Below are 19,059 nucleotides of genomic sequence, written 5' to 3'. Positions count from 1 at the left end.
TGAGGCAGGGAATCAGAGCCGGGGAATCTGAGGCGGGGAATCTGAGGCGGGGTATTTGAGGAGGGGAATCTGAGGCGGGGAATCAGAGGTGGGGAATAAGAGGCAGGGAATCAGATGAAGGCAATCAGATGAAGGGAATCTGAGGCATGGAATCTGAGGCAGGGAATCTGAGGAAGGGAATCAGAGCCGGGGAATCTGAGGCGGGGAATCAGAGGCGGGGAATCAGAGGCGGGGAATCAGAGGCGGGGAATCGGAGGTGGTGAATCAGAGGCAGGGAATCAGAGGCGGGGAATTAGAGGTAGGGAATCAGATGAAGGGAATCAGATGAAGGGAATCTGAGGCAGGGAATCTGAGGCAGGGAATCTGAGGCGGGGAATCTGAGGCGGGGAATCAGAGGCGGGGAATCAGAGGCGGGGAATCAGAGGCAGGGAATCTGAGGCAGTGAATCTGAGGCAGGGAATCTGAGGCGGGGAATCTGAGGCAGGGAATCTGAGGCGGGGAATCTGAGGTGTGGAATCAGAAGTGGGGAATCAGAGGCGGGGAATCAGAGGCGGGGAATCAGAGGCGGGGAATCAGAGGCGGGGAATAAGAGGCAGGGAATCAGATGAAGGGAATCAGATGAAGGGAATCTGAGGCAGGGAATCTGATGCAGGGAATCTGAGGTGGGGAATCTGAGGTGGGGAATCTGAGGCGGGGAATCAGAGGCGGAGAATCAGATGCGGGGAATCAGAGGTAGGGAATCTGAGGCAGGGAATCTGAGGCAGGGAACCTGAGGCGGGGAATCAGAGGCAGGGAATCAGAGGCGGGGAATCAGAGGCGTGGAATCAGAGGCGGGGAATCAGAGGCGGTCAATCAGTTGCAGGGAATCAGAGGCGGGGAATCAGAGGTGGGGAATCAGAGGCAGGGAATCAGATGAAGGGAAACTGCGGCAGGGAATCTGCGGCATGGAATCTGAGGCAGGGAATCTGAGGCAGGGAATTAGAGGTAGGGAATCAGATGAAGGGAATCAGATGAAGGGAATCTGAGGCAGGGAATCTGAGGCAGGGAATCTGAGGCAGGGAATCTGAGGTGGGGAATCTGAGGCGGGGAATCAGAGGCGGGGAATCAGAGGCGGGGAATCAGAGGCAGGAAATCTGAGGCAGTGAATCTGAGGCAGGGAATCTCAGGCGGGGAATCTGAGGCAGGGAATCTGAGGCAGGGAATCTGAGGCGGGGAATCAGAGGCGTGGAATCAGAGGCGAGGAATCAGAGGCGGGGAATCAGAGGCGGGGAATCAGAGGCGGGGAATAAGAGGCAGGGAATCTGAGGCGGGGAATCAGATGCGGGGAATCAGAGGCAGGGAATCTGAGGCGGGGAATTTGAGGCGGGGAATCTGAGGCGGGGAATCTGAGGCGGGGAATCAGAGGCGGGGAATCCGAGGCGGGGAATCAGAGCCGGGGAATCAGAGCCGGGTAATCAGAGCCGGGGAATCAGAAGCGGGGAATGAGAGGCAGGGAATCTGAGGCAGGGAATCTGAGGCAGGGAATCTGAGGCGGGGAATCAGAGGCGGGGAATCAGAGGCGGAGAATCAGAGGCGGGGAATCAGAGGCGGGGAATAAGAGGCAGGGAATCAGATGAAGGGAATCAGTTGAAGGGAATCTGAGGCAGGGAATCAGAGGCAGGGAATCTGAGGCAGGGAATCAGAGCCGGGGAATCTGAGGTGGGGAATCAGAGGCGGGGAATTAGAGGCAGGGAATCTGAGGCAGGGAATCTGAGGCAGGGAATCTGAGGCGGGGAATCAGATGCGGGGAATCAGAGGCGGGGAATCAGAGGCAGGGAATCTGAGGCAGGGAACCTGAGGCAGGGAATCAGATGAAGGGAATCTGCGGCAGGGAATCTGCGGCAGGGAATCTGAGGCAGGGAATCTGAGGCGGGGAATCTGAGGCGGGGAATCTGAGACGGGGTAACTGAGGCGGGGAATCTGAGGCGGGGAATCTGAGGCAGGGAATCTGAGGCGGGGAATCAGATGCGGGGAATCAGAGGCAGGGAATCAGAGGCGGAGAATCAGAGGCGGGGAATCAGAGGCGGGAAATCAGAGGCGGGGAATCAGAGGCGGGGAATTAGAGGCAGGGAATCAGATGAAGGGAATCAGATGAAGGGAATCTGAGACAGGGAATCTGAGGCGGGGAATTTGAGGCGGGGAATCTGAGGCGGGGAATCTGAGGCGGGGAATCAGAGGCGGGGAATCCGAGGCGGGGAATCAGAGCCGGGGAATCAGAGCCGTGGAATCAGAGCCGGGGAATCAGAAGCGGGGAATCAGAGGCTGGGAATCTGAGGCAGGGAATCTGAGGCAGGGAATCTGAGGCGGGGAATCAGAGGCGGGGAATCAGAGGCGGGGAATCAGAGGCGGAGAATCAGAGGCGGGGATTCAGAGGCGGGGAATAAGAGGCAGGGAATCAGATGAAGGGAATCAGTTGAAGGGAATCTGAGGCAGGGAATCTGAGGCAGGGAATCTGAGGCAGGGAATCAGAGCCGGGGAATCTGAGGTGGGGAATCAGAGGCGGGGAATTAGAGGCAGGGAATCTGAGGCAGGGAATCTGAGGCAGGGAATCTGAGGCGGGGAATCAGATGCGGGGAATCAGAGGCGGGGAATCTGAGGCGGGGAATCAGAGGCGGGGAATCCGAGGCGGGGAATCAGAGCCGGGGAATCAGAGCCGTGGAATCAGAGCCGGGGAATCAGAAGCGGGGAATCAGAGGCTGGGAATCTGAGGCAGGGAATCTGAGGCAGGGAATCTGAGGCGGGGAATCAGAGGCGGGGAATCAGAGGCGGGGAATCAGAGGCGGAGAATCAGAGGCGGGGATTCAGAGGCGGGGAATAAGAGGCAGGGAATCAGATGAAGGGAATCAGTTGAAGGGAATCTGAGGCAGGGAATCTGAGGCAGGGAATCTGAGGCAGGGAATCAGAGCCGGGGAATCTGAGGTGGGGAATCAGAGGCGGGGAATTAGAGGCAGGGAATCTGAGGCAGGGAATCTGAGGCAGGGAATCTGAGGCGGGGAATCAGATGCGGGGAATCAGAGGCGGGGAATCAGAGGCAGGGAATCTGAGGCAGGGAACCTGAGGCAGGGAATCAGATGAAGGGAATCTGCGGCAGGGAATCTGCGGCAGGGAATCTGAGGCAGGGAATCTGAGGCGGGGAATCTGAGGCGGGGAATCTGAGGCGGGGAATCTGAGGCGGGGAATCTGAGGCGGGGAATCTGAGGCAGGGAATCTGAGGCAGGGAATCAGAGGCGGGGAATCAGAGGCGGGGAATCAGAGGCGGGGAATCAGAGGCGGGGAATCAGAGGCGGGGAATCAGAGGCTGGGAATCAGAGGCGGGGAATCAGAGGCGGGGAATCAGAGGCGGGGAATCAGAGGCGGGGAATAAGAGGCAGGGAATCAGATGAAGGGAATCAGATGAAGGGAATCTGAGGCAGGGAATCTGAGGCAGGGAATCTGAGGCAGGGAATCAGATGAAGGGAATCAGATGAAGGGAATCTGAGGCAGGGAATCTGAGGCAGGGAATCTGAGGCAGGGAATCAGAGCCGGGAAATCTGAGGCGGGGAATCAGAGGCGGGGAATCTGAGGCGGGGAATCAGAGGCGGGGAATCAGAGGCGGGAATCAGATGCGGGGAATCAGAGGCAGGGAATCTGAGGCAGGGTATCTGAGGCAGGGAATCTGAGGCGGGAAATCAGAGGTGGGGAATCAGAGGCGGGGAATCAGAGGCGGGGAATAAGAGGCGGGGAATCAGAGGCGGGAAATAAGAGGCAGGGAATCAGATGAAAGGAATCAAATGACGGGAATCTGAGGCAGGGAATCTGAGGCAGGGAATCTGAGGTGGGGAATCAGAGGCGGGGAATCAGAGGTGGGGAATTAGAGGTGGGGAATCAGAGGCGGGGAATCAGAGGCGAGGAATAAGAGGCAGGGTATCAGATGAAGGGAATCAGATGAAGGGAATCTGAGGCGGGGAATCTGAGGTGGGGAATCTGAGGTGGGGAATCTGAGGCGGTGTAACTGAGGCGGGGAATCTGAGGCGGGGAATCTGAGGCAGGGAATCTGAGGAGGGGAATCTGATGCGGGGAATAAGAGGCAGGGAATCAGAGGCGGGGAATCAGAGGCGGGGAATCAGAGGCGGGGAATCAGAGGCGCGGAATCAGATGCGGGGAATCAGAGGCAGGGAATCTGAGGCAGGGTATCTGAGGCAGGGAATCTGAGGCGGGAAATCAGAGGCGGGGAATCAGAGGCGGGGAATCAGAGGCGGGGAATCAGAGGCGGGGAATTAGAGGCGGTAAATCAGAGGCGGGGAATCAGAGGCGGGGAATAAGAGGCAGGGAATCTGATGAAGGGAATCAGTTGAAGGGAATCTGAGGCAGGGAATCTGAGGCAGGGAATCTGAGGCAGGGAATCAGAGCCGGGGAATCTGAGGTGGGGAATCAGAGGCGGGGAATTAGAGGCAGGGAATCTGAGGCAGGGAATCTGAGGCAGGGAATCTGAGGCGGGGAATCAGATGCGGGGAATCAGAGGCGGGGAATCAGAGGCAGGGAATCTGAGGCAGGGAACCTGAGGCAGGGAATCAGATGAAGGGAATCTGCGGCAGGGAATCTGCGGCAGGGAATCTGAGGCAGGGAATCTGAGGCGGGGAATCTGAGGCGGGGAATCTGAGGCGGGGAATCTGAGGCGGGGAATCTGAGGCGGGGAATCTGAGGCGGGGAATCAGAGGCAGGGAATCAGAGGCGGGGAATCAGAGGCGGGGAATCAGAGGCGGGGAATCAGAGGCGGGGAATCAGAGGCGGGGAATCAGAGGCTGGGAATCAGAGGCGGGGAATCAGAGGCGGGGAATCAGAGGCGGAGAATCAGAGGCGGGGAATAAGAGGCAGGGAATCAGATGAAGGGAATCAGATGAAGGGAATCTGAGGCAGGGAATCTGAGGCAGGGAATCTGAGGCAGGGAATCAGAGCCGGGGAATCTGAGGCGGGGAATCTGAGGCGGGGTATTTGAGGAGGGGAATCTGAGGCGGGGAATCAGAGGTGGGGAATAAGAGGCAGGGAATCAGATGAAGGCAATCAGATGAAGGGAATCTGAGGCATGGAATCTGAGGCAGGGAATCTGAGGAAGGGAATCAGAGCCGGGGAATCTGAGGCGGGGAATCAGAGGCGGGGAATCAGAGGCGGGGAATCAGAGGCGGGGAATCGGAGGTGGTGAATCAGAGGCAGGGAATCAGAGGCGGGGAATTAGAGGTAGGGAATCAGATGAAGGGAATCAGATGAAGGGAATCTGAGGCAGGGAATCTGAGGCAGGGAATCTGAGGCGGGGAATCTGAGGCGGGGAATCAGAGGCGGGGAATCAGAGGCGGGGAATCAGAGGCAGGGAATCTGAGGCAGTGAATCTGAGGCAGGGAATCTGAGGCGGGGAATCTGAGGCAGGGAATCTGAGGCGGGGAATCTGAGGTGTGGAATCAGAAGTGGGGAATCAGAGGCGGGGAATCAGAGGCGGGGAATCAGAGGCGGGGAATCAGAGGCGGGGAATAAGAGGCAGGGAATCAGATGAAGGGAATCAGATGAAGGGAATCTGATGCAGGGAATCTGATGCAGGGAATCTGAGGTGGGGAATCTGAGGTGGGGAATCTGAGGCGGGGAATCAGAGGCGGAGAATCAGATGCGGGGAATCAGAGGTAGGGAATCTGAGGCAGGGAATCTGAGGCAGGGAACCTGAGGCGGGGAATCAGAGGCAGGGAATCAGAGGCGGGGAATCAGAGGCGTGGAATCAGAGGCGGGGAATCAGAGGCGGTCAATCAGTTGCAGGGAATCAGAGGCGGGGAATCAGAGGTGGGGAATCAGAGGCAGGGAATCAGATGAAGGGAAACTGCGGCAGGGAATCTGCGGCATGGAATCTGAGGCAGGGAATCTGAGGCAGGGAATTAGAGGTAGGGAATCAGATGAAGGGAATCAGATGAAGGGAATCTGAGGCGGGGAATCAGAGGCGTGGAATCAGAGGCGAGGAATCAGAGGCGGGGAATCAGAGGCGGGGAATCAGAGGCGGGGAATAAGAGGCAGGGAATCTGAGGCGGGGAATCAGATGCGGGGAATCAGAGGCAGGGAATCTGAGGCGGGGAATTTGAGGCGGGGAATCTGAGGCGGGGAATCTGAGGCGGGGAATCAGAGGCGGGGAATCCGAGGCGGGGAATCAGAGCCGGGGAATCAGAGCCGGGTAATCAGAGCCGGGGAATCAGAAGCGGGGAATGAGAGGCAGGGAATCTGAGGCAGGGAATCTGAGGCAGGGAATCTGAGGCGGGGAATCAGAGGCGGGGAATCAGAGGCGGAGAATCAGAGGCGGGGAATCAGAGGCGGGGAATAAGAGGCAGGGAATCAGATGAAGGGAATCAGTTGAAGGGAATCTGAGGCAGGGAATCAGAGGCAGGGAATCTGAGGCAGGGAATCAGAGCCGGGGAATCTGAGGTGGGGAATCAGAGGCGGGGAATTAGAGGCAGGGAATCTGAGGCAGGGAATCTGAGGCAGGGAATCTGAGGCGGGGAATCAGATGCGGGGAATCAGAGGCGGGGAATCAGAGGCAGGGAATCTGAGGCAGGGAACCTGAGGCAGGGAATCAGATGAAGGGAATCTGCGGCAGGGAATCTGCGGCAGGGAATCTGAGGCAGGGAATCTGAGGCGGGGAATCTGAGGCGGGGAATCTGAGACGGGGTAACTGAGGCGGGGAATCTGAGGCGGGGAATCTGAGGCAGGGAATCTGAGGCGGGGAATCAGATGCGGGGAATCAGAGGCAGGGAATCAGAGGCGGAGAATCAGAGGCGGGGAATCAGAGGCGGGAAATCAGAGGCGGGGAATCAGAGGCGGGGAATTAGAGGCAGGGAATCAGATGAAGGGAATCAGATGAAGGGAATCTGAGACAGGGAATCTGAGGCGGGGAATTTGAGGCGGGGAATCTGAGGCGGGGAATCTGAGGCGGGGAATCAGAGGCGGGGAATCCGAGGCGGGGAATCAGAGCCGGGGAATCAGAGCCGTGGAATCAGAGCCGGGGAATCAGAAGCGGGGAATCAGAGGCTGGGAATCTGAGGCAGGGAATCTGAGGCAGGGAATCTGAGGCGGGGAATCAGAGGCGGGGAATCAGAGGCGGGGAATCAGAGGCGGAGAATCAGAGGCGGGGATTCAGAGGCGGGGAATAAGAGGCAGGGAATCAGATGAAGGGAATCAGTTGAAGGGAATCTGAGGCAGGGAATCTGAGGCAGGGAATCTGAGGCAGGGAATCAGAGCCGGGGAATCTGAGGTGGGGAATCAGAGGCGGGGAATTAGAGGCAGGGAATCTGAGGCAGGGAATCTGAGGCAGGGAATCTGAGGCGGGGAATCAGATGCGGGGAATCAGAGGCGGGGAATCTGAGGCGGGGAATCAGAGGCGGGGAATCCGAGGCGGGGAATCAGAGCCGGGGAATCAGAGCCGTGGAATCAGAGCCGGGGAATCAGAAGCGGGGAATCAGAGGCTGGGAATCTGAGGCAGGGAATCTGAGGCAGGGAATCTGAGGCGGGGAATCAGAGGCGGGGAATCAGAGGCGGGGAATCAGAGGCGGAGAATCAGAGGCGGGGATTCAGAGGCGGGGAATAAGAGGCAGGGAATCAGATGAAGGGAATCAGTTGAAGGGAATCTGAGGCAGGGAATCTGAGGCAGGGAATCTGAGGCAGGGAATCAGAGCCGGGGAATCTGAGGTGGGGAATCAGAGGCGGGGAATTAGAGGCAGGGAATCTGAGGCAGGGAATCTGAGGCAGGGAATCTGAGGCGGGGAATCAGATGCGGGGAATCAGAGGCGGGGAATCAGAGGCAGGGAATCTGAGGCAGGGAACCTGAGGCAGGGAATCAGATGAAGGGAATCTGCGGCAGGGAATCTGCGGCAGGGAATCTGAGGCAGGGAATCTGAGGCGGGGAATCTGAGGCGGGGAATCTGAGGCGGGGAATCTGAGGCGGGGAATCTGAGGCGGGGAATCTGAGGCAGGGAATCTGAGGCAGGGAATCAGAGGCGGGGAATCAGAGGCGGGGAATCAGAGGCGGGGAATCAGAGGCGGGGAATCAGAGGCGGGGAATCAGAGGCTGGGAATCAGAGGCGGGGAATCAGAGGCGGGGAATCAGAGGCGGGGAATCAGAGGCGGGGAATAAGAGGCAGGGAATCAGATGAAGGGAATCAGATGAAGGGAATCTGAGGCAGGGAATCTGAGGCAGGGAATCTGAGGCAGGGAATCAGATGAAGGGAATCAGATGAAGGGAATCTGAGGCAGGGAATCTGAGGCAGGGAATCTGAGGCAGGGAATCAGAGCCGGGAAATCTGAGGCGGGGAATCAGAGGCGGGGAATCTGAGGCGGGGAATCAGAGGCGGGGAATCAGAGGCGGGAATCAGATGCGGGGAATCAGAGGCAGGGAATCTGAGGCAGGGTATCTGAGGCAGGGAATCTGAGGCGGGAAATCAGAGGTGGGGAATCAGAGGCGGGGAATCAGAGGCGGGGAATAAGAGGCGGGGAATCAGAGGCGGGAAATAAGAGGCAGGGAATCAGATGAAAGGAATCAAATGACGGGAATCTGAGGCAGGGAATCTGAGGCAGGGAATCTGAGGTGGGGAATCAGAGGCGGGGAATCAGAGGTGGGGAATTAGAGGTGGGGAATCAGAGGCGGGGAATCAGAGGCGAGGAATAAGAGGCAGGGTATCAGATGAAGGGAATCAGATGAAGGGAATCTGAGGCGGGGAATCTGAGGTGGGGAATCTGAGGTGGGGAATCTGAGGCGGTGTAACTGAGGCGGGGAATCTGAGGCGGGGAATCTGAGGCAGGGAATCTGAGGAGGGGAATCTGATGCGGGGAATAAGAGGCAGGGAATCAGAGGCGGGGAATCAGAGGCGGGGAATCAGAGGCGGGGAATCAGAGGCGCGGAATCAGATGCGGGGAATCAGAGGCAGGGAATCTGAGGCAGGGTATCTGAGGCAGGGAATCTGAGGCGGGAAATCAGAGGCGGGGAATCAGAGGCGGGGAATCAGAGGCGGGGAATCAGAGGCGGGGAATTAGAGGCGGTAAATCAGAGGCGGGGAATCAGAGGCGGGGAATAAGAGGCAGGGAATCTGATGAAGGGAATCAGTTGAAGGGAATCTGAGGCAGGGAATCTGAGGCAGGGAATCTGAGGCAGGGAATCAGAGCCGGGGAATCTGAGGTGGGGAATCAGAGGCGGGGAATTAGAGGCAGGGAATCTGAGGCAGGGAATCTGAGGCAGGGAATCTGAGGCGGGGAATCAGATGCGGGGAATCAGAGGCGGGGAATCAGAGGCAGGGAATCTGAGGCAGGGAACCTGAGGCAGGGAATCAGATGAAGGGAATCTGCGGCAGGGAATCTGCGGCAGGGAATCTGAGGCAGGGAATCTGAGGCGGGGAATCTGAGGCGGGGAATCTGAGGCGGGGAATCTGAGGCGGGGAATCTGAGGCGGGGAATCTGAGGCGGGGAATCAGAGGCAGGGAATCAGAGGCGGGGAATCAGAGGCGGGGAATCAGAGGCGGGGAATCAGAGGCGGGGAATCAGAGGCGGGGAATCAGAGGCTGGGAATCAGAGGCGGGGAATCAGAGGCGGGGAATCAGAGGCGGAGAATCAGAGGCGGGGAATAAGAGGCAGGGAATCAGATGAAGGGAATCAGATGAAGGGAATCTGAGGCAGGGAATCTGAGGCAGGGAATCTGAGGCAGGGAATCAGAGCCGGGGAATCTGAGGCGGGGAATCTGAGGCGGGGTATTTGAGGAGGGGAATCTGAGGCGGGGAATCAGAGGTGGGGAATAAGAGGCAGGGAATCAGATGAAGGCAATCAGATGAAGGGAATCTGAGGCATGGAATCTGAGGCAGGGAATCTGAGGAAGGGAATCAGAGCCGGGGAATCTGAGGCGGGGAATCAGAGGCGGGGAATCAGAGGCGGGGAATCAGAGGCGGGGAATCGGAGGTGGTGAATCAGAGGCAGGGAATCAGAGGCGGGGAATTAGAGGTAGGGAATCAGATGAAGGGAATCAGATGAAGGGAATCTGAGGCAGGGAATCTGAGGCAGGGAATCTGAGGCGGGGAATCTGAGGCGGGGAATCAGAGGCGGGGAATCAGAGGCGGGGAATCAGAGGCAGGGAATCTGAGGCAGTGAATCTGAGGCAGGGAATCTGAGGCGGGGAATCTGAGGCAGGGAATCTGAGGCGGGGAATCTGAGGTGTGGAATCAGAAGTGGGGAATCAGAGGCGGGGAATCAGAGGCGGGGAATCAGAGGCGGGGAATCAGAGGCGGGGAATAAGAGGCAGGGAATCAGATGAAGGGAATCAGATGAAGGGAATCTGAGGCAGGGAATCTGATGCAGGGAATCTGAGGTGGGGAATCTGAGGTGGGGAATCTGAGGCGGGGAATCAGAGGCGGAGAATCAGATGCGGGGAATCAGAGGTAGGGAATCTGAGGCAGGGAATCTGAGGCAGGGAACCTGAGGCGGGGAATCAGAGGCAGGGAATCAGAGGCGGGGAATCAGAGGCGTGGAATCAGAGGCGGGGAATCAGAGGCGGTCAATCAGTTGCAGGGAATCAGAGGCGGGGAATCAGAGGTGGGGAATCAGAGGCAGGGAATCAGATGAAGGGAAACTGCGGCAGGGAATCTGCGGCATGGAATCTGAGGCAGGGAATCTGAGGCAGGGAATTAGAGGTAGGGAATCAGATGAAGGGAATCAGATGAAGGGAATCTGAGGCAGGGAATCTGAGGCAGGGAATCTGAGGCAGGGAATCTGAGGTGGGGAATCTGAGGCGGGGAATCAGAGGCGGGGAATCAGAGGCGGGGAATCAGAGGCAGGAAATCTGAGGCAGTGAATCTGAGGCAGGGAATCTCAGGCGGGGAATCTGAGGCAGGGAATCTGAGGCAGGGAATCTGAGGCGGGGAATCAGAGGCGTGGAATCAGAGGCGAGGAATCAGAGGCGGGGAATCAGAGGCGGGGAATCAGAGGCGGGGAATAAGAGGCAGGGAATCTGAGGCGGGGAATCAGATGCGGGGAATCAGAGGCAGGGAATCTGAGGCGGGGAATTTGAGGCGGGGAATCTGAGGCGGGGAATCTGAGGCGGGGAATCAGAGGCGGGGAATCCGAGGCGGGGAATCAGAGCCGGGGAATCAGAGCCGGGTAATCAGAGCCGGGGAATCAGAAGCGGGGAATGAGAGGCAGGGAATCTGAGGCAGGGAATCTGAGGCAGGGAATCTGAGGCGGGGAATCAGAGGCGGGGAATCAGAGGCGGAGAATCAGAGGCGGGGAATCAGAGGCGGGGAATAAGAGGCAGGGAATCAGATGAAGGGAATCAGTTGAAGGGAATCTGAGGCAGGGAATCAGAGGCAGGGAATCTGAGGCAGGGAATCAGAGCCGGGGAATCTGAGGTGGGGAATCAGAGGCGGGGAATTAGAGGCAGGGAATCTGAGGCAGGGAATCTGAGGCAGGGAATCTGAGGCGGGGAATCAGATGCGGGGAATCAGAGGCGGGGAATCAGAGGCAGGGAATCTGAGGCAGGGAACCTGAGGCAGGGAATCAGATGAAGGGAATCTGCGGCAGGGAATCTGCGGCAGGGAATCTGAGGCAGGGAATCTGAGGCGGGGAATCTGAGGCGGGGAATCTGAGACGGGGTAACTGAGGCGGGGAATCTGAGGCGGGGAATCTGAGGCAGGGAATCTGAGGCGGGGAATCAGATGCGGGGAATCAGAGGCAGGGAATCAGAGGCGGAGAATCAGAGGCGGGGAATCAGAGGCGGGAAATCAGAGGCGGGGAATCAGAGGCGGGGAATTAGAGGCAGGGAATCAGATGAAGGGAATCAGATGAAGGGAATCTGAGACAGGGAATCTGAGGCGGGGAATTTGAGGCGGGGAATCTGAGGCGGGGAATCTGAGGCGGGGAATCAGAGGCGGGGAATCCGAGGCGGGGAATCAGAGCCGGGGAATCAGAGCCGTGGAATCAGAGCCGGGGAATCAGAAGCGGGGAATCAGAGGCTGGGAATCTGAGGCAGGGAATCTGAGGCAGGGAATCTGAGGCGGGGAATCAGAGGCGGGGAATCAGAGGCGGGGAATCAGAGGCGGAGAATCAGAGGCGGGGATTCAGAGGCGGGGAATAAGAGGCAGGGAATCAGATGAAGGGAATCAGTTGAAGGGAATCTGAGGCAGGGAATCTGAGGCAGGGAATCTGAGGCAGGGAATCAGAGCCGGGGAATCTGAGGTGGGGAATCAGAGGCGGGGAATTAGAGGCAGGGAATCTGAGGCAGGGAATCTGAGGCAGGGAATCTGAGGCGGGGAATCAGATGCGGGGAATCAGAGGCGGGGAATCTGAGGCGGGGAATCAGAGGCGGGGAATCCGAGGCGGGGAATCAGAGCCGGGGAATCAGAGCCGTGGAATCAGAGCCGGGGAATCAGAAGCGGGGAATCAGAGGCTGGGAATCTGAGGCAGGGAATCTGAGGCAGGGAATCTGAGGCGGGGAATCAGAGGCGGGGAATCAGAGGCGGGGAATCAGAGGCGGAGAATCAGAGGCGGGGATTCAGAGGCGGGGAATAAGAGGCAGGGAATCAGATGAAGGGAATCAGTTGAAGGGAATCTGAGGCAGGGAATCTGAGGCAGGGAATCTGAGGCAGGGAATCAGAGCCGGGGAATCTGAGGTGGGGAATCAGAGGCGGGGAATTAGAGGCAGGGAATCTGAGGCAGGGAATCTGAGGCAGGGAATCTGAGGCGGGGAATCAGATGCGGGGAATCAGAGGCGGGGAATCAGAGGCAGGGAATCTGAGGCAGGGAACCTGAGGCAGGGAATCAGATGAAGGGAATCTGCGGCAGGGAATCTGCGGCAGGGAATCTGAGGCAGGGAATCTGAGGCGGGGAATCTGAGGCGGGGAATCTGAGGCGGGGAATCTGAGGCGGGGAATCTGAGGCGGGGAATCTGAGGCAGGGAATCTGAGGCAGGGAATCAGAGGCGGGGAATCAGAGGCGGGGAATCAGAGGCGGGGAATCAGAGGCGGGGAATCAGAGGCGGGGAATCAGAGGCTGGGAATCAGAGGCGGGGAATCAGAGGCGGGGAATCAGAGGCGGGGAATCAGAGGCGGGGAATAAGAGGCAGGGAATCAGATGAAGGGAATCAGATGAAGGGAATCTGAGGCAGGGAATCTGAGGCAGGGAATCTGAGGCAGGGAATCAGATGAAGGGAATCAGATGAAGGGAATCTGAGGCAGGGAATCTGAGGCAGGGAATCTGAGGCAGGGAATCAGAGCCGGGAAATCTGAGGCGGGGAATCAGAGGCGGGGAATCTGAGGCGGGGAATCAGAGGCGGGGAATCAGAGGCGGGAATCAGATGCGGGGAATCAGAGGCAGGGAATCTGAGGCAGGGTATCTGAGGCAGGGAATCTGAGGCGGGAAATCAGAGGTGGGGAATCAGAGGCGGGGAATCAGAGGCGGGGAATAAGAGGCGGGGAATCAGAGGCGGGAAATAAGAGGCAGGGAATCAGATGAAAGGAATCAAATGACGGGAATCTGAGGCAGGGAATCTGAGGCAGGGAATCTGAGGTGGGGAATCAGAGGCGGGGTATCAGAGGTGGGGAATTAGAGGTGGGGAATCAGAGGCGGGGAATCAGAGGCGAGGAATAAGAGGCAGGGTATCAGATGAAGGGAATCAGATGAAGGGAATCTGAGGCGGGGAATCTGAGGTGGGGAATCTGAGGTGGGGAATCTGAGGCGGTGTAACTGAGGCGGGGAATCTGAGGCGGGGAATCTGAGGCAGGGAATCTGAGGAGGGGAATCTGATGCGGGGAATAAGAGGCAGGGAATCAGAGGCGGGGAATCAGAGGCGGGGAATCAGAGGCGGGGAATCAGAGGCAGGGAATCAGAGGCGGGGAATTAGAGGCAGGGAATCAGATGAAGGGAATCAGATGAAGGGAATCTGAGGCGGGGAATCTGAGGCGGGGAATCAGAGGCGGGGAATCCGAGGCGGGGATTCAGAGCCGGGGAATCAGAGCCGGGGAATCAGAGCCGGGGAATCAGAGGCGGGGAATCAGAGGCAGGGAATCTGAGGCAGGGAATCTGAGGCAGGGAATCTGAGGCGGGGAATCCGAGGTGGGGAATCAGAGGCGGGGAATTAGAGGCGGTAAATCAGAGGCGGGGAATCAGAGGCGGGGAATAAGAGGCAGGGAATCTGATGAAGGGAATCAGTTGAAGGGAATCTGAGGCAGGGAATCTGAGGCAGGGAATCTGAGGCAGGGAATCAGAGCCGGGGAATCTGAGGTGGGGAATCAGAGGCGGGGAATTAGAGGCAGGGAATCTGAGGCAGGGAATCTGAGGCAGGGAATCTGAGGCGGGGAATCAGATGCGGGGAATCAGAGGCGGGGAATCAGAGGCAGGGAATCTGAGGCAGGGAACCTGAGGCAGGGAATCAGATGAAGGGAATCTGCGGCAGGGAATCTGCGGCAGGGAATCTGAGGCAGGGAATCTGAGGCGGGGAATCTGAGGCGGGGAATCTGAGGCGGGGAATCTGAGGCGGGGAATCTGAGGCGGGGAATCTGAGGCAGGGAATCTGAGGCAGGGAATCTGAGGCAGGGAATCAGAGGCGGGGAATTAGAGGCGGTAAATCAGAGGCGGGGAATCTGAGGCGGGGAATCTGAGGCGGGGAATCTGAGGCAGGGAATCTGAGGCAGGGAATCTGAGGCAGGGAATCAGAGGCGGGGAATTAGAGGCAGGGAATCAGATGAAGGGAATCAGATGAAGGGAATCTGAGGCAGGGAATCTGAGGCGGGGAATTTGAGGCGGGGAATCTGAGGCGGGGAATCTGAGGCGGGGAATCAGAGGCGGGGAATCCGAGGCGGGGAATCAGAGCCGGGGAATCAGAGCCGGGTAATCAGAGCCGGGGAATCAGAAGCGGGGAATCAGAGGCAGGGAATCTGAGGCAGGGAATCTGAGGCAGGGAATCTGAGGCGGGGAATCAGAGGCGGGGAATCAGAGGCGGAGAATCAGAGGCGGGGAATCAGAGGCGGGGAATAAGAGGCAGGGAATCAGATGAAGGGAATCAGTTGAAGGGAATCTGAGGCAGGGAATCTGAGGCAGGGAATCTGAGGCAGGGAATCAGAGCCGGGGAATCTGAGGTGGGGAATCAGAGGCGGGGAATTAGAGGCAGGGAATCTGAGGCAGGGAATCTGAGGCGGGGAATCAGATGCGGGGAATCAGAGGCGGGGAATCAGAGGCAGGGAATCTGAGGCAGGGAACCTGAGGCAGGGAATCAGATGAAGGGAATCTGCGGCAGGGAATCTGCGGCAGGGAATCTGAGGCAGGGAATCTGAGGCGGGGAATCTGAGGCGGGGAATCTGAGACGGGGTAACTGAGGCGGGGAATCTGAGGCGGGGAATCTGAGGCAGTGAATCTGAGGCGGGGAATCAGATGCGGGGAATCAGAGGCAGGGAATCAGAGGCGGAGAATCAGAGGCGGGGAATCAGAGGCGGGAAATCAGAGGCGGGGAATCAGAGGCGGGGAATTAGAGGCAGGGAATCAGATGAAGGGAATCAGATGAAGGGAATCTGAGACAGGGAATCTGAGGCGGGGAATTTGAGGCGGGGAATCTGAGGCGGGGAATCTGAGGCGGGGAATCAGAGGCGGGGAATCCGAGGCGGGGAATCAGAGCCGGGGAATCAGAGCCGTGGAATCAGAGCCGGGGAATCAGAAGCGGGGAATCAGAGGCAGGGAATCTGAGGCAGGGAATCTGAGGCAGGGACTCTGAGGCGGGGAATCAGAGGCGGGGAATCAGAGGCGGGGAATCAGAGGCGGAGAATCAGAGGCGGGGATTCAGAGGCGGGGAATAAGAGGCAGGGAATCAGATGAAGGGAATCAGTTGAAGGGAATCTGAGGCAGGGAATCTGAGGCAGGGAATCTGAGGCAGGGAATCAGAGCCGGGGAATCTGAGGTGGGGAATCAGAGGCGGGGAATTAGAGGCAGGGAATCTGAGGCAGGGAATCTGAGGCAGGGAATCTGAGGCGGGGAATCAGATGCGGGGAATCAGAGGCGGGGAATCAGAGGCAGGGAATCTGAGGCAGGGAACCTGAGGCAGGGAATCAGATGAAGGGAATCTGCGGCAGGGAATCTGCGGCAGGGAATCTGAGGCAGGGAATCTGAGGCGGGGAATCTGAGGCGGGGAATCTGAGGCGGGGAATCTGAGGCGGGGAATCTGAGGCGGGGATTCTGAGGCAGGGAATCTGAGGCAGGGAATCAGAGGCGGGGAATCAGAGGCGGGGAATCAGAGGCGCGGAATCAGTGGCGGGGAATCAGAGGCGGGGAATCAGAGGCTGGGAATCAGAGGCGGGGAATCAGAGGCGGGGAATCAGAGGCGGGGAATCAGAGGCGGGGAATAAGAGGCAGGGAATCAGATGAAGGGAATCAGATGAAGGGAATCTGAGGCAGGGAATCTGAGGCAGGGAATCTGAGGCAGGGAATCAGAGCCGGGGAATCTGAGGCGGGGAATCAGAGGCGGGGAATCTGAGGCGGGGAATCAGAGGCGGGGAATCAGAGGCGGGAATCAGATGCGGGGAATCAGAGGCAGGGAATCTGAGGCAGGGTATCTGAGGCAGGGAATCTGAGGCGGGAAATCAGAGGCGGGGAATCAGAGGCGGGGAATCAGAGGCGGGGAATAAGAGGCGGGGAATCAGAGGCGGGAAATAAGAGGCAGGGAATCAGATGAAAGGAATCAAATGACGGGAATCTGAGGCAGGGAATCTGAGGCAGGGAATCTGAGGCGGGGAATCAGAGGCGGGGAATCAGAGGTGGGGAATTAGAGGTGGGGAATCAGAGGCGGGGAATCAGAGGCGAGGAATAAGAGGCAGGGTATCAGATGAAGGGAATCAGATGAAGGGAATCTGAGGAGGGGAATCTGAGGTGGGGAATCTGAGGTGGGGAATCTGAGGCGGGGTAACTGAGGCGGGGAATCTGAGGCGGGGAATCTGAGGCAGGGAATCTGAGGAGGGGATTCAGATGCGGGGAATAAGAGGCAGGGAATCAGAGGCGGGGAATCTGAGGCGGGGAATCAGAGGCGGGGAATCAGAGGCAGGGAATCAGAGGCAGGGAATTAGAGGCAGGGAATCAGATGAAGGGAATCAGATGAAGGGAATCTGAGGCGGGGAATCTGAGGCGGGGAATCAGAGGCGGGGAATCCGAGGCGGGGAATCAGAGCCGGGGAATCAGAGCCGGGGAATCAGAGCCGGGGAATCAGAGGCGGGGAATCAGAGGCAGGGAATCTGAGGCAGGGAATCTGAGGCAGGGAATCTGAGGCGGGGAATCAGAGGCGGGGAATCAGAGGCGGGGAATCTGAGGCAGGGAATCTGAGGCAGGGAAAGAGAGCTGGGGAATCTGAAGCGGGGAATCAGAGGCGGGGAATCATAGGCGGGGAATCAGAGGGGAGGTATCAGAGATGGGGAACCAGAGGCAGGGAATCAGAGGCGTGGAATCAGAGGCGGGGAATCAGAGGCAGGAAATCAGATGAAGGGAATCAGATGAAGGGAATCTGAGGCAGGGAATCTGAGGCAGGGAATCTGAGGCAGGGAATCTGAGGCAGGGAATCTGAGGCGGGGAATCTGAGACGGGGTATCTGAGGCGGGGAATCTGAGGCGGGGAATCTGAGGCAGGCAATCTGAGTCGGGGAATTAGATGCGGGGAATCAGAGGCAGAGAATCAGAGGCGGGGAATCAGAGGCGGGGAATCAGAGGAGGGGAATCAGAGGCGGGGAATTAGAGGCAGGGAATCAGATGAAAGGAATCAGATGAAGGGAATCTGAGGCAGTGATTCTGAGGCGGGGAATTTGAGGCGGGGAATCTGAGGCGGGGAATGTGAGGCGGGGAATCAGAGGCGGGGAATCAGAGGCGGGGTATCAGAGGCGGGGAATCAGAGGCGGGGTATCAGAGGCGGGGAATCACAGGCGGGGAATAAGATGCAGGGAATCAGATGAAGGGAATCAGATGAAGGGAATCTGAGGCAGTGAATCTGAGGCAAGGAATCTGAGGCAGGGAATCAGAGCCGGCGAATCTGAGGTGGGGAATCAGAGGCGGGGAATTAGAGGCAGGGAATCAGAGGCAGGGAATCTGATGCAGGGAATCTGAGGCAGGGAATCAGATGAAGGGAAACTGCGGCAGGGAATCTGCGGCATGGAATCTGAGGCAGGGAATCTGAGGCAGGGAATTAGAGGTAGGGAATCAGATGAAGGGAATCAGATGAAGGGAATCTGAGGCAGGGAATCTGAGGCAGGGAATCTGAGGCAGGGAATCTGAGGTGGGGTATCTGAGGCGGGGAATCAGAGGTGGGGAATCAGAGGCGGGGAATCAGAGGCAGGAAATCTGAGGCAGTGAATCTGAGGCAGGGAATCTCAGGCGGGGAATCTGAGGCAGGGAATCTGAGGCAGGGAATCTGAGGCGGGGAATCAGAGGCGTGGAATCAGAGGCGGGGAATCAGAGGCGGGGAATCAGAGGCGGGGAAACAGAGGCGGGGAATAAGAGGCAGGGAATCTGAGGCGGGGAATCAGATGCGGGGAATCAGAGGCAGGGAATCAGAGGCGGGGAATCAGAGGCGGGGAATCAGAGGCGGGGAATCAGAGGTGGGGAATCAGAGGCGGGGAATTAGAGGCAGGGAATCAGATGAAGGGAATCAGATGAAGGGAATCTGAGGCAGGGAATCTGAGGCGGGGAATTTGAGGCGGGGAATCTGAGGCGGGGAATCTGAGGCGGGGAATCAGAGGCGGGGAATCCGAGGCGGGGAATCAGAGCCGGGGAATCAGAGCCGGGTAATCAGAGCCGTGGAATCAAAAGCAGGGAATCAGAGGCAGGGAATCTGAGGCAGGGAATCTGAGGCAGGGAATCTGAGGCGGGGAATCAGAGGCGGGGAATCAGAGGCGGAGAATCAGAGGCGGGGAATCAGAGGCGGGGAATAAGAGGCAGGGAATCAGATGAAGGGAATCAGTTGAAGGGAATCTGAGGCAGGGAATCTGAGGCAGGGAATCTGAGGCAGGGAATCAGAGCCGGG

The sequence above is a fragment of the Narcine bancroftii genome, unplaced genomic scaffold (assembly GCF_036971445.1).
Source record: "Narcine bancroftii isolate sNarBan1 unplaced genomic scaffold, sNarBan1.hap1 Scaffold_160, whole genome shotgun sequence".
Taxonomy (NCBI): Eukaryota; Metazoa; Chordata; class Chondrichthyes; order Torpediniformes; family Narcinidae; genus Narcine; species Narcine bancroftii.
Note: the sequence above shows the minus strand (reverse complement) of the source record.